This window comes from Myotis brandtii, unplaced genomic scaffold (assembly GCF_000412655.1).
Source record: "Myotis brandtii unplaced genomic scaffold, ASM41265v1 scaffold627, whole genome shotgun sequence".
NCBI classification, from domain to species: Eukaryota; Metazoa; Chordata; class Mammalia; order Chiroptera; family Vespertilionidae; genus Myotis; species Myotis brandtii.
The window spans coordinates 1,904,061-1,915,812 of record NW_005370397.1 but is presented as its reverse complement, the minus strand read 5'-3'; positions in this window follow the sequence as shown (position 1 = coordinate 1,915,812).

Here is an 11,752-nt window from a genome sequence, read left to right as displayed (position 1 = left end):
CCGCGGCCTTAGGTCCCGACAGATCTGCCCAGGAGGGTGCCCTCGCCGCCCCTCCCGGTTCGCCCCCAGCCCCCCAGTTCAGCTCTCGGGCTCAGAGCAGCCGTTTCCCGGGGGTCTCATTGCAGCGTTTCTGTGTCAATTCCCGGGGCGAATACCGGGACGGGCTGTGTGCGCTGCCCTCCGAGTGGTGAGTGTGTGAACGCAAAGGACAGGATGCCCTGTGGATTCCCGAAGGGTCCCTGCTTGGGGAGCAGGGCTCCTGCCCCGGAACTATTCCCGCCGCCGCCCGCTGCGCCCAGCCGGGGCTGCCGTCTTCAGGGGCCCCGCGGAGGGAGTTGAGCAGCTCACCCCGGAGCAAGACCGCACCCCCCCAGCAAACCCGCACCTCCTCCCCCGCCCAGCAAGCCCGCACCTCCCGAGCAAGCCCGCACCCGTTTGCGTGCACGCACACGCGTAACCCAATGGCACTGCAGCAAAGGCAAGTCATGCATAGCTACGCCCCCAGGCAGCTGAGGCCTTCCAGGTGGTTCCAATCTGGGTCTGAGAGGAGAACTCACATTTCTTGTGGAAGGCCCCATATTTAAATACTAGTGGCCCAGTGCACAAATTTGTGCACATGAAAGGAAATTAATTAGAAGAAATATTTTAATATCACTATTTGCCCTTTTTCTATAATAGAAGTGTCAACCAAATTCACGATCGACAATGACAGATGGAAACACATGCGTGAGATTGACGCCAGCAAGAGTTTTATATATATAGATATTAAATATGCTAAAAATATATATAAATTAGGTCACTGCATTTCTGTCTTTTACTCTCAAAAATTGTCATCTTTAAAATCTTTCTGCAAAATACAGGGTTGTGGGCTTGATTCCCAATAGGGGGTGTGCAGGAGGCAGCCAATCAATGATTCTCTCTCATCATTGATATTTCTACCTCTCTCTCCCTCTCCCTTCCTCTCTGAAATCAATGAACATATTTCTTTAAAAATCTTTCTGCAAAATACAATTATTTTCTAGTCCTTTCCAACACCCATGGGGCAGTTATGTTTTCTACGTTAATGTCCACAATTGCATCGTTTTACATGTGAATAATATGAAAGCTGAGGAAAAATTAGCAATGAAGGTCTAGAAAGGAAGTCTAAACATGAAGGCTAACAAATTATTCAAGTTGCTATGATTCACAGAATAGTGTGAATTTTTTGCGAAAGCTGGACAGCATTATTTGCAAAGTGCTCCTGACACATGATTGATAGACTCAGACAAAAGATCAGTCATTTCTAGCCATGACATCTTTATCTGTGGGCTAATCATAAAAGCATTAGAAAAGCAAAAGGGGGGAAAAAGCAAAAATCCTAACAGATAATCATTAATATTTTGGTGTTCATTATTCATCTTTTTTATGCATTTTAACAAAATGACAGATAATAAAAGACAGTTTTATAGCCTCCTGTTTTCACTTAGCAATATATTGTAAACATCTTCTCAAGTCAACAAATATTCTTCAATAACATGGTTTCTAACAGTGAAGCCAAGACATTTTAACACTTTCATTTGACCATGAGTTAGGGTAGCAAAGAAAGAAGCAATTTCTTTTGCTTTTACACCACAGAACTGGCTGTAAGCTACCTACTTATCAAACTTGTAAATAACTTTAGAAAAGAATTTAAAAGAAAAAACCTAAAACATGTTAGCTCTCCATAAATGGAAGCACAGTATATGAGCTACCGATATATTTCTTAATAAAAGAATCAAGCTGCCAGTCCTTTCTCTACCTATTCTGTTAGCACTTGGGTACCACCCACAGGCCAGAGTATTTATATTTGCATAATAACCTTTACCACGTTGTTTAGTGAGTTCGGGGGAGAACATATTTTTATTTTTTTTTAAAACCACACACACACACAAAGAGAAGGAATTAGGTTGAACCCAATCAATTTTGCTTGAATAATTCAAGCCCAGAGACTTAATAATTAACTAGACACTAAACACATTGTGCGGGTGTTATTTTAAATGTTCCGGTTGACGTGTGAACATGCTTGTTAATGAAACTGGTATTAAGCCAAAGAAAGGCGCGGCCCAGTCCCCCCACAGCGCTGCGTGGCAGGGTGTTCTTTGGGAAGAGCGCCTGGAGGAGGTCTTCTTTGGGAAATTGTGCTTGGAGACCTGGGGAGCAGATTGCACCCCTGCAAACACAATTTGTTTGAAACCATCAGAGAAAAGTTTTATGAGGGGGCTGGGCATTCGTCTGACCTTTCAGAAAAGAAAGAGGGCGGGAGAGGACGTAAAGATGCGAGAGTAAAAAGAATCAGACTGGACAGGAGTCCTGACGGTGAGTTCCAGTGCAAGCTCTCTTCATCTCACCCCCCACTCCTGACCTAATTAATAGCAGGAGGACCGGTCCATCAGTTAGTATTTATAACAACCAGCTCCATTCTTACCTTGCTGTGTCTTAGTCCATTAGCTATAGGTTCAGTGATGGAGAATGGGGCCAAAAGCAAGGTGAATGCACGCAGGGCTTCATGTGTAGTAACGGGGATAGTTTTCCACAGCCCCCTCCCAGGCCGGCTAACACCCCCCGGAGCTACGAATGAATGGCTTGGTTTAGTGTCCTCTGAGGGTGAAACGCCGGCAAAGGCTTGTCCTCACTTCAAGTCTGGCTTCTGGCATGAGTAATAGCAACTGCAGAGGCTTATTTATGGAAAAGGAGGCTTTGTAATTAATAATGCTTTTCTTCACAGAACATTTACAGTGAGTGCATACTGTCCAGAGTACTTTGAACACAGTGTTCTATTCAATTGTCATGATCATGTGAAATAGAAAAACTATCATCTCCATATCATAGATGAGGAAACAGGTTTAGAAGGCTTAGAGGACTTGGGAACGACCACAAAAATAGCAAGTGACAACACCACGCTGTCTCAAGGCGTGGCCAAAAGTCCTAACCACCATCAAGGTCAGAAAGGTCTACGGATCCCGCAAACCACCTCTCCCTCCTGTTGTGACTTGGAAACATGTATTTGTTAATTCACATATTTGGGCTTTAGAAATTGCTATTGGGGCAGAAGAGGAAAACCCATATATGATGTGTCAGGATCCAGCCAGAAAAACAGAAATCAGCTGTGCATTTAAATCAGAGGAACCCTCATTCTGGGAAATGGCTACACCGGTGATAGAGGAGCAGAGGAATCAAACAAGGGAGAGTGAGGTGGTCAGCAGCAGCCGCTACCTCCAGCCCCTGACCAGGCAGGTGGGAGCTGGAGCCACAGAGGAGACACGGGGGCTACTAGGGAGCAGCCCCAGGCCTGAGAGGGGAGGAAGGTTCTCTGGCCTCCACTCTCCCCGCATTTGCCTGGAACACAGAGCTTGTGAGACCTGCATGCATTGTCCCCCAAGGTACACCACCGAGCAGCCAATGGGGGAGGAGTGGCTGTCAAGGCAAACATTCCAAGGATTGGCACACAGATGACCAACGTTACCATTTTACTCAAAGAAGATAAATCAATAAAACAAATGTTTTCTCTCCGAACAACCATGCAGTGGATTTTGAAGTGGCAGGGTTTTAACATAGGGGAGACTTTCACTCCTCCCTCTTCATATTTATTTTGCTTTTTGTTTTAACCCCTCACAAAGGTTAAAGAAACCATCCCAACAAACCCTTTTCACCTAGGGCGCGTTTACTTAGACAGACAGGTTCATAGACTCATGTGTCACTTGCTTATCAGTGGATCTTGCCCAACTTGTCCTATCTTTAAACCTCTCATTTAAATTTCTCATTCAAGCTCTACATACACAAGCTCTACTACATGTGAAATTTCAAAAACATGTTTGGGGTCAAATATTATAATAGAGATATTGTCCTCTTACTACATCTAGTTAGTAAACTTGAACAATAAAAAGAAAGGTGGCATTCTCTTATAAATTCCATCAGCATCGAAACATTTGGCAAAAGACTCCTTGGCCGAGTGTGGTGACAAAAACCAAGCCGGTTAAGCCAATGTGTTCCTCTCAGCCCTGATGTAGGGCTGGAGGTGACACAGCCAGGGCCGAGGGGCTGGCAGCCAAGCAGAGAGGTAGAGAAGCCAGTTACCACACTCTGGAAATCTCTCCGGCCAAAGTTACCAGCGACTTCCACATGACCAAAGCCAGCCGTCACTCCTCAGTCCCGTCTCATTTGACCTTTTAGCGGTATTTGAGCACAGATCAACCCTCTTCATTGAAACACTTTTCTTCACTTGGCTTCTGCTCTCTCCTCGTTTTCTACTGCCTCACTGGCCACTCCTTCTCAGTCTTCTTTGCTAGACCCTCCTTTCTTACGGATCTCCAAAAGTGGGAGTGCCCCAGGGTTCAGACTTTGAACCTTTTCTAGCCGATTTCAATGAGTCTTAAGGACTCCAATGCCATATATGATGACTTGGAAAACACCTCACAAATTCTACAACACTCCTCTCATTGAGAAGTGGGTCCTTATTCCCTCACCTGGAACATAGGCCAATCTCAGTGACTCACCACTGGTAACAGATAAAATGCAGCAAACGTGACTGTTTAACTTCCCAGGCTAGGCTATTAAGGCCATGCAACCTCGCCTTGTCCGCTGGAAAACTATCCCTAGAACCCTGCACCGCCATGCAAGAAGTTCAACTTTGTAAAAAGTCCCAGGGTCTTAAGGCTGCCATGCGAGGAGGGAGCCCCGGCCACACAAAGGAGCCACATGTAGACAGTCAGCCTCTCTGAGCAGCACCCGCTGCAGGCAGATGACTGAAGAGGCCTCCAGAGGCCCCCAGCCCCAGCTGGCAAGTCACCCAGCCAAGAAGGCCTCCCAGCTGAGGCATGGAGCAGACAAGCTCTCATCGCAACACTTTTTTCAAATTCCTGGTGCACGGCATCGATGCACCTAATAAAACGATTGCATTGAGCTGCTAGATTTTGAGGTGATCTGTTATGCAGAAGTAGCTGCCAGAATAATACATAAATGTTAACCACTTCCAAATTTATGTTTTTTATCTGAACCTTTCCCCCAGATTCCAGACTTATCTTTCTAACTGCCTACTTGATGCTTGCTTAAAGGCAATGTGTTCAAAATAGAAGTCTTTAACCCAACCCTCCAAAACAAAAGAATCCATGAGCCGTGCCCAGAGTTCTCCATCCCGGTAACTGGCACCTTCATTTACCTAGCTCCTTGGTATTAACCCAAACTCTTCCCCCTCTCTATTAGCAAACACTGCCCACTCTACCTTAAAAGCAGGGGTAAAATTCAAAATAGCTAATAACTATAATGGCAGGGGTTCCAACCAATCAAAACAGATGTGACCACTTCTCACCACCCACTGCTGCCTTCACACCCGGGCTCAGAACCCTCCAATTGCTTCCCATTATACTTGGAATAAAAAGCAAAATCCTGCAATAGCCTCCAAGGCCCTCCATAAACTGGCCCCTGAAGATCCACCTCTCCGATTTCATCTCCTACCCACACTCTCTCCTGTGCCCCTTTTCAAACACTACACACTCCTGCTCAGTCTTTGCAATTTGCCATTCCTTCTGTCTGGAACATTCTGCCACCATACATCCACAGAGCACATCCCCCACCCCATTCAAGTCTCGGCATCAGAGAGTCACTTCATCAGAGAGGCATTTCCTGGACAAGCTCTTATAAACGGCAGTCCTCCATCCTGCCATTCTCTATCCATTTATCCTGCTTTTACATAGCGTGGACGATATGGCTTTAGGTTTTTTGGTTGTAGTTCCCTTGAATGTTTGTTTATTGCCTGAGTCTCTCTGCTAAAATGGAAGCTCCATGAAAGTGGAAATGCTGTAGCTTTCACATGGCATTTATGAAGAGACCAGGCTCTGCTTGCTCTGGGAATTTGTCTACATCATGGAAATTCCCTCAGAGACCTGGGAGCGGGCACTGCTCTCTTCCTAACCAAGAGGAAGCAAGGGGCTTTTTCCTGTTGAGCTGCCTGATAAGATATGTGTTCCTAAGGAGATAGTAGTGCTACCAGCTCTCCAAGAACTCCTTGATGACGGTTACATCAAGTGCCCCCAAGAAGGTGGTCTCCAGAACCCTATTATCCTAACAGAACAACCCCACCAATTCCTAAAGCATAGAGCAACAAAGACATTTTTCTCCAAGAAAGGTGGATGGTTTGTCTGCACAATTTAAACGTGAGAGAAAAACTTTAGATAAATCATTTAGTTTGGGAAAATGGGGCGTGATAGCAATGTCGTTTGTTACTCAATGGCCATCAAGTAGCAGACAACAGCTAACATTAACTGAGCAAACTTTTAAGTCAAGCACCAAATTCAGTCCTAAGAGGATTCACTGAATCTCCTTAACTACCCTACAACTAGAATTATTTCCCATCTTCTTCAGCTCAGCTGCTATAGCCAATTACCACAGATGTACTGGGTGGCTTAAACAGCAAACATTTATTTCTCACAGTTATGAAGGTTGGGGAGGTGTAGATCGAGGTGCTGGCTGATCTGCTTCCTGGTCAGGGCTCCCTTCCTGGTTTGCAGACAGCCTTTCTTCTCATAGTATCTTTTTTTTTAAATTGATTAAGGTATTACATATGTGTCCATATCTTACATATGTGTTCTTATTCCTCAATTGCCTCCCCCCCATCCCACTCCCATTCATGCCCTCACCCCCCTGGTGTCTCTGTCTATTGGTTATGCTTATATGCATGCATACAAGTCCTTTGGTTGATCTCTTCACAGGGCAGAAAGCAGAGGGAGAGGAGGCAAGCCCTCTCATCTCTTCTTACAAGGGCACTAATCTCGTTCGTGAGGGCTCCATCCTCACAATGCAATCACCTCCCACAGGTCCCACCTCCTAACACCATCACATTGTGGTTTAGAATTTCACCACATGGATTTTGTGAGGACACAAATACTCGGTTTGTAACATTTTCATGTAGAAAAACTAAGGAGTAGAGAGATCAAGTAACTTTACCAAGATTATGAAGCTGATATTTCAACCCAGGTGAGACTCATTCTGAAGCCTGCGTGCTGAAATCCTTTGCTAACCTACCTCAGAGCAAACTAAGAGAAACTAATGTCAGTTAACTGATTAATAATTAGACTAAGCCCTATTGTCTAACCAAAAGAAGGGAAAACTAAAATGACTTCATTATAACCTTTAAGCATAGAAGACAGGAGTTTGGGTCAATTGTTTTCCAGATAGAGAGCAAAACCAGAGAGAAGAACAATTTATTTATTTTTCTTTATTGATTAAGGTATTACATATGTGTCCTTATCACCCCATTGCCCCCCCCTCATGCCCTCACCCCCCTGTTGTCTGTGTCCATTGGTTGGGCTTATATGCATGCATACAAGTCCTTTGGTTGATCTCTCCCCCTTACTCCCACCTGAACAGTTTTATTAAAATGGGATTTATTTCATGTAGACAAAAAGAGAAAGTCTTAATGATCAGGTTGGTAAATCAGACACTAAGAGATATTCTGTAGTTTTTATCTCTTTAGAACTTAAACATGATCATTTCAATTCAATTGCAACAGCCATCTCTCCTGAGTAGTGTGGAATCCACCTGCCAGAAGGTGAGGGGACCAGAACAGATGCACCCGCCAGGCGCCACTCAGCAATAAGAGTCAGTGCGTCCGCACCAGCGCGGGGACTAATTAAACCACAGTCAGATGGCGGAGCCAGCGATCATGTCTGCGAACAGACGGTGACCTCTCGGTGACCCAGAGGATCGCAGCATCAGCACGGAGAGGCCGAATGAAATAAGGCACTGTCAGCAATGTTCCTTACCGTAAAAAAAAAATGACAATAATCATGGCAATAAAAAGTATCAAAACATAAATCCACAAGTAGGATGGTTGCTGGAGCACCCCAGGCATTCCTGAGAATAAGGGAAATGAAAATTCAAGAAAACTAAATCTGAGCTATCAGAAGGGCTTTCCTCAAATAAGAAAAGCCCAACATTATAAACTACAAGCAAAAAATCATGCAGAAGAAACAATAGAAAAGCTCTAAGTACAAAACTTGGGACTCATTCCAACCACTTCTTCACATGCTAGCATGGCACAGGTCAGGATAAAAAGCCAAAAAGTGATATTACGGAATGATGTTAGAAGAGACAAATTAAGCATGTTTTCTTTTCTGTAACATTAGACACGCCTGTTCTTCAGATCCTTATTTCTCCTAATGATAACATGTTACCCTATAATAGGGTAACATGCCCTATATGAACAATTGATGGCTAGTGGACTGTTTTCACAGCAATGAAGAACCACCATGTCCTTTTGCTCACCCTGCCTTATGAGAAGGGCATGACTATTTAATGACTAACCACAGTGCAAGGTACCAGGTATAACTGGAAAAGTATGTTCTCTTAAAAATAAATTATCTAGGTCAGTGGTCGGCAAACTCATTAGTCAACAGAGCCAAATATCAACAGCACTTCTTCAAAATAGACTCGCCCAGGCCGAAAACTGACTTTGACTTCTGCGCATGGGCCACAAAGTTTCAATCGCACTGTACGCACGCCCGCACGTGGTATTTTGTGGAAGAGCCACACTCAAGGGGCCAAAGAGCCGCATGTGGCTCGCGAGCCAGTTTGCCGACCACGGATCTAGGCAGTGATAAAACTACTACTTTGTCCTTACTAATACTTTGTACTGAAAGTAGGGTTAACCATCTCACAAAAGTATTAGCTGACCATTCCCAAGTATTAGCAACCATCCCTAATTTTTAAACTATTATTAAGTTTATTCATTCATTCATTCATTCATTCACTCAATAGTCATTAACCAAGCCCACAGTCTATATCAGGAACAGTGTAAAAAGTGTAAGTGGATGATGTTCAACTTTCATTGTATTAATCCCCAAAGATATACTTATGAATTGTAAGCAATGGTATTACAATATTTTTTTATATTTTATTGATTTCAGAGAGGAAGGGAGAGGGAGAGAGAGATAGAAACATCAATGATGTGAGAGAATCTTTGATTGGTTGCCTCCTGCACTTCCTCCCCATTGGGGATCGAGCCCACAACCCGGCATGTGCCCTTGACTGGAATCAAACCTGAGACCCTTCAGTCTGCAAGCTGGACACTCTATCCACTGAACCAAACCAGCTAGGGCATTATTGTTAATGTTCTTTTAATTGGAAGAGGGAGGTTGGCTGGTAGGAGGAGACAAAGCAGAGAAATTCCCCAGAAAAGCTGAATCAGAGTATACCTTTTGGTAAACTTTGGATTACTCACAGAACAGAGCAGACAGAGGGAATTTTTCCAGATAGGGAGAAACAAAAAGGCCCACATCAGTGCTGTGGGAGAAGCAAGCCAGGCCAGCAGAACCAGGCCCCTCTGGGAAAGGACAGAGATACAGACAAGCAAACCCACGCATGGCTAAGTGACTCTGAGGGGGGCGACTCATACTCAAGTGGCCGATTCCAGGAGGACGGGTGGGCGGAGCCACTTCTGGGAGGAGGCAGTGATGGGTGTCAGGTGGGTGCGAGTATAGGTGACGGTCCTTCTGGGTTAGGGGGGCACTGGTTCCCAAAAGATGTGGGAAGAGGACACAGAGGCAGGACCCATGAGAGGTTCCAGGTCTCAGCCAACGAAGGAAGAACTCTAGCTCCAGCAGGGAATTGGAACAGAAACCCAAGCCAAGATGCGAAGCTGACATCCACGCTGAGCAGGTAGAATGGGGTCAGGTAGAAGCTCTCCAAGGTGTCTGGGAGCTAAACGCTACTCTGGGCCCATGAGACTCAAGGTGTAGGAACGAGGGCCTATTTCAAGATCTTGTGACCTAGTGGTCAGAGCTGTCAGGGTGCCAGGAAGGCCAGGCTTGCCCTGCTCAGGGCCTAAATGGAGTGGAGTCTGAGGGTCATCACAGCTGGCATCTGGTTAGGACTAAAACAGCCATGGACTGATGCCACTGCCTCAACCACCTCCCTCACCACCCTACCTTGATGCCTAACAACTTCAACGGTCGGACCATTGCTTGGGTTAAGGTCAAGTTGGGGGACATCTTTCACAGGCTGGATGCAATCTAAAGCTTGGCTTCACCTGACCACTAGTGCATGGACACTCGGTGCTTTGAGCCCTGGAGCTAAAATGCAAATAATGCTTCTCCCTTCGTTGGCTGCTGTGGCGATCCTGTTCAGAGGGAACCTCTGAAGGTTAAGTAATAAATGTGGTGCCATGAGTCTTGGTTTAAAAGCAACTTAGCCTTTGAAAGGAAAGTCCTTAGAAGAGATGGCCACGGTACAACTCCCTCAGCACGAAGAACAACAGGTGGTCATAGGCCGAGGCTCCTGCTAACTCTCTCTCCACATTCTCATTCCGCTTATATATTGAGCGCTCCCGTCTCTGTGACATTGGAGAATACAGGCGATCCTCTCCCCAACTTTCTCTCACTATCTCCCTCTGTTTCTGCCTTAGCCTCACTCCAATCTCTGCTGGTATATCTTTCCAGGGCCGTTTCTGTTTATCTTCTTCTTCCTTGTCCTCTGCCGACCTTCCTTCCCCCGTTAGCATCCTTTCTCCTTTCTAGCCTTCTTCCATCTCCCTGTCCCTTTTTTTTTCTCCCTTAGCTTTCCACTGCCTTCTTTCTCCTTAACTTCTCATACTAATAAGTGAGATTAAAATATGTATTAGCTATATAAGTTTCAATTGCAGGTGGGGGTGGGGGTGGGGGTCCTTTTAAGGAAGGAAGCTCTTGTTAAGGGCATTACTTGAGACAAATAACATGAAGTTAGACTTGTTCACACATCCATCTAGATCTAGATGAACTATCTTACCGAGAAGAGCCGGGGCTGAAGCAAGAGAGTGCCAGGTATGTACTTTTTTCTGACAATCGGTGACAGGTAGAAGGATGAAGACAAGGTCTGTGCGTGGGACACTCCCTAAGGGCAGTGAGAGTGGAAAAATCCAAGCAAACTTTCAGCGGGGAGGCTGTCCTGAACATTTTTCGCGCGTCGCTCTTTGATCCTCACAACACCCCTGTGACTTAGGCAGCGTTATTACCCCCGATGAGGAAACAGGTGTCGAAAGGAAGTGACAGCTGGAACTGGGACCCAGTCTGTCGGATACCAAAGTCCATGGTGACAGAACAAAGAGAACCCTCACCAGCTTAATAGTTCCGTCTGCCAGAGCGAAGCCAGGTTGTAAAAGGGAGCCCCTGACAGTAAGATAGTCTGAGGCCTCCTGGTCCCATTGGACACTCTCATTCAACATCGCACTCGTGGTCCCTCGCAGTGTGCCGGCCCGGACTTGGAGCTGAATAAGTAATTATGGAACGCATGAACAGGATTCAAAGCAGCAGCACTGGGATTTCTGAACTGGAAAAATCATTATCTTACCCAATTCAGAAGTCAAGCAGCCTCTGCGTAAACATTCCCAGGGACAGCCCTCCTACAAAATAAGAGTCACGGCTTGGCCCAGCTACCCATGTACGCACCCAGAGGCTTTAACATGCTTTCCCGATACTCCTGCTTTTGTAAAATTTCATCTGTCATTAAGTCTTTAAAAATCACCAGAATGTCATGTGGATATACTCACTACTACTGAGCTGTGCACTTCAAAACGGTTAAGAGAGTACATTTTATTTTGTGGTTTTCATAATTAAATATGTTTTAATTATCAGAATATAAATATTTATATATATGAACTACACATATGTCATGAAATAGACATTATGAAATTTTGTGGCATGGACAAATCATTTATTTTAGAAAAAAAAGGTTACTATCTACTGGGTGACTAAGCAAATCTGTCTCG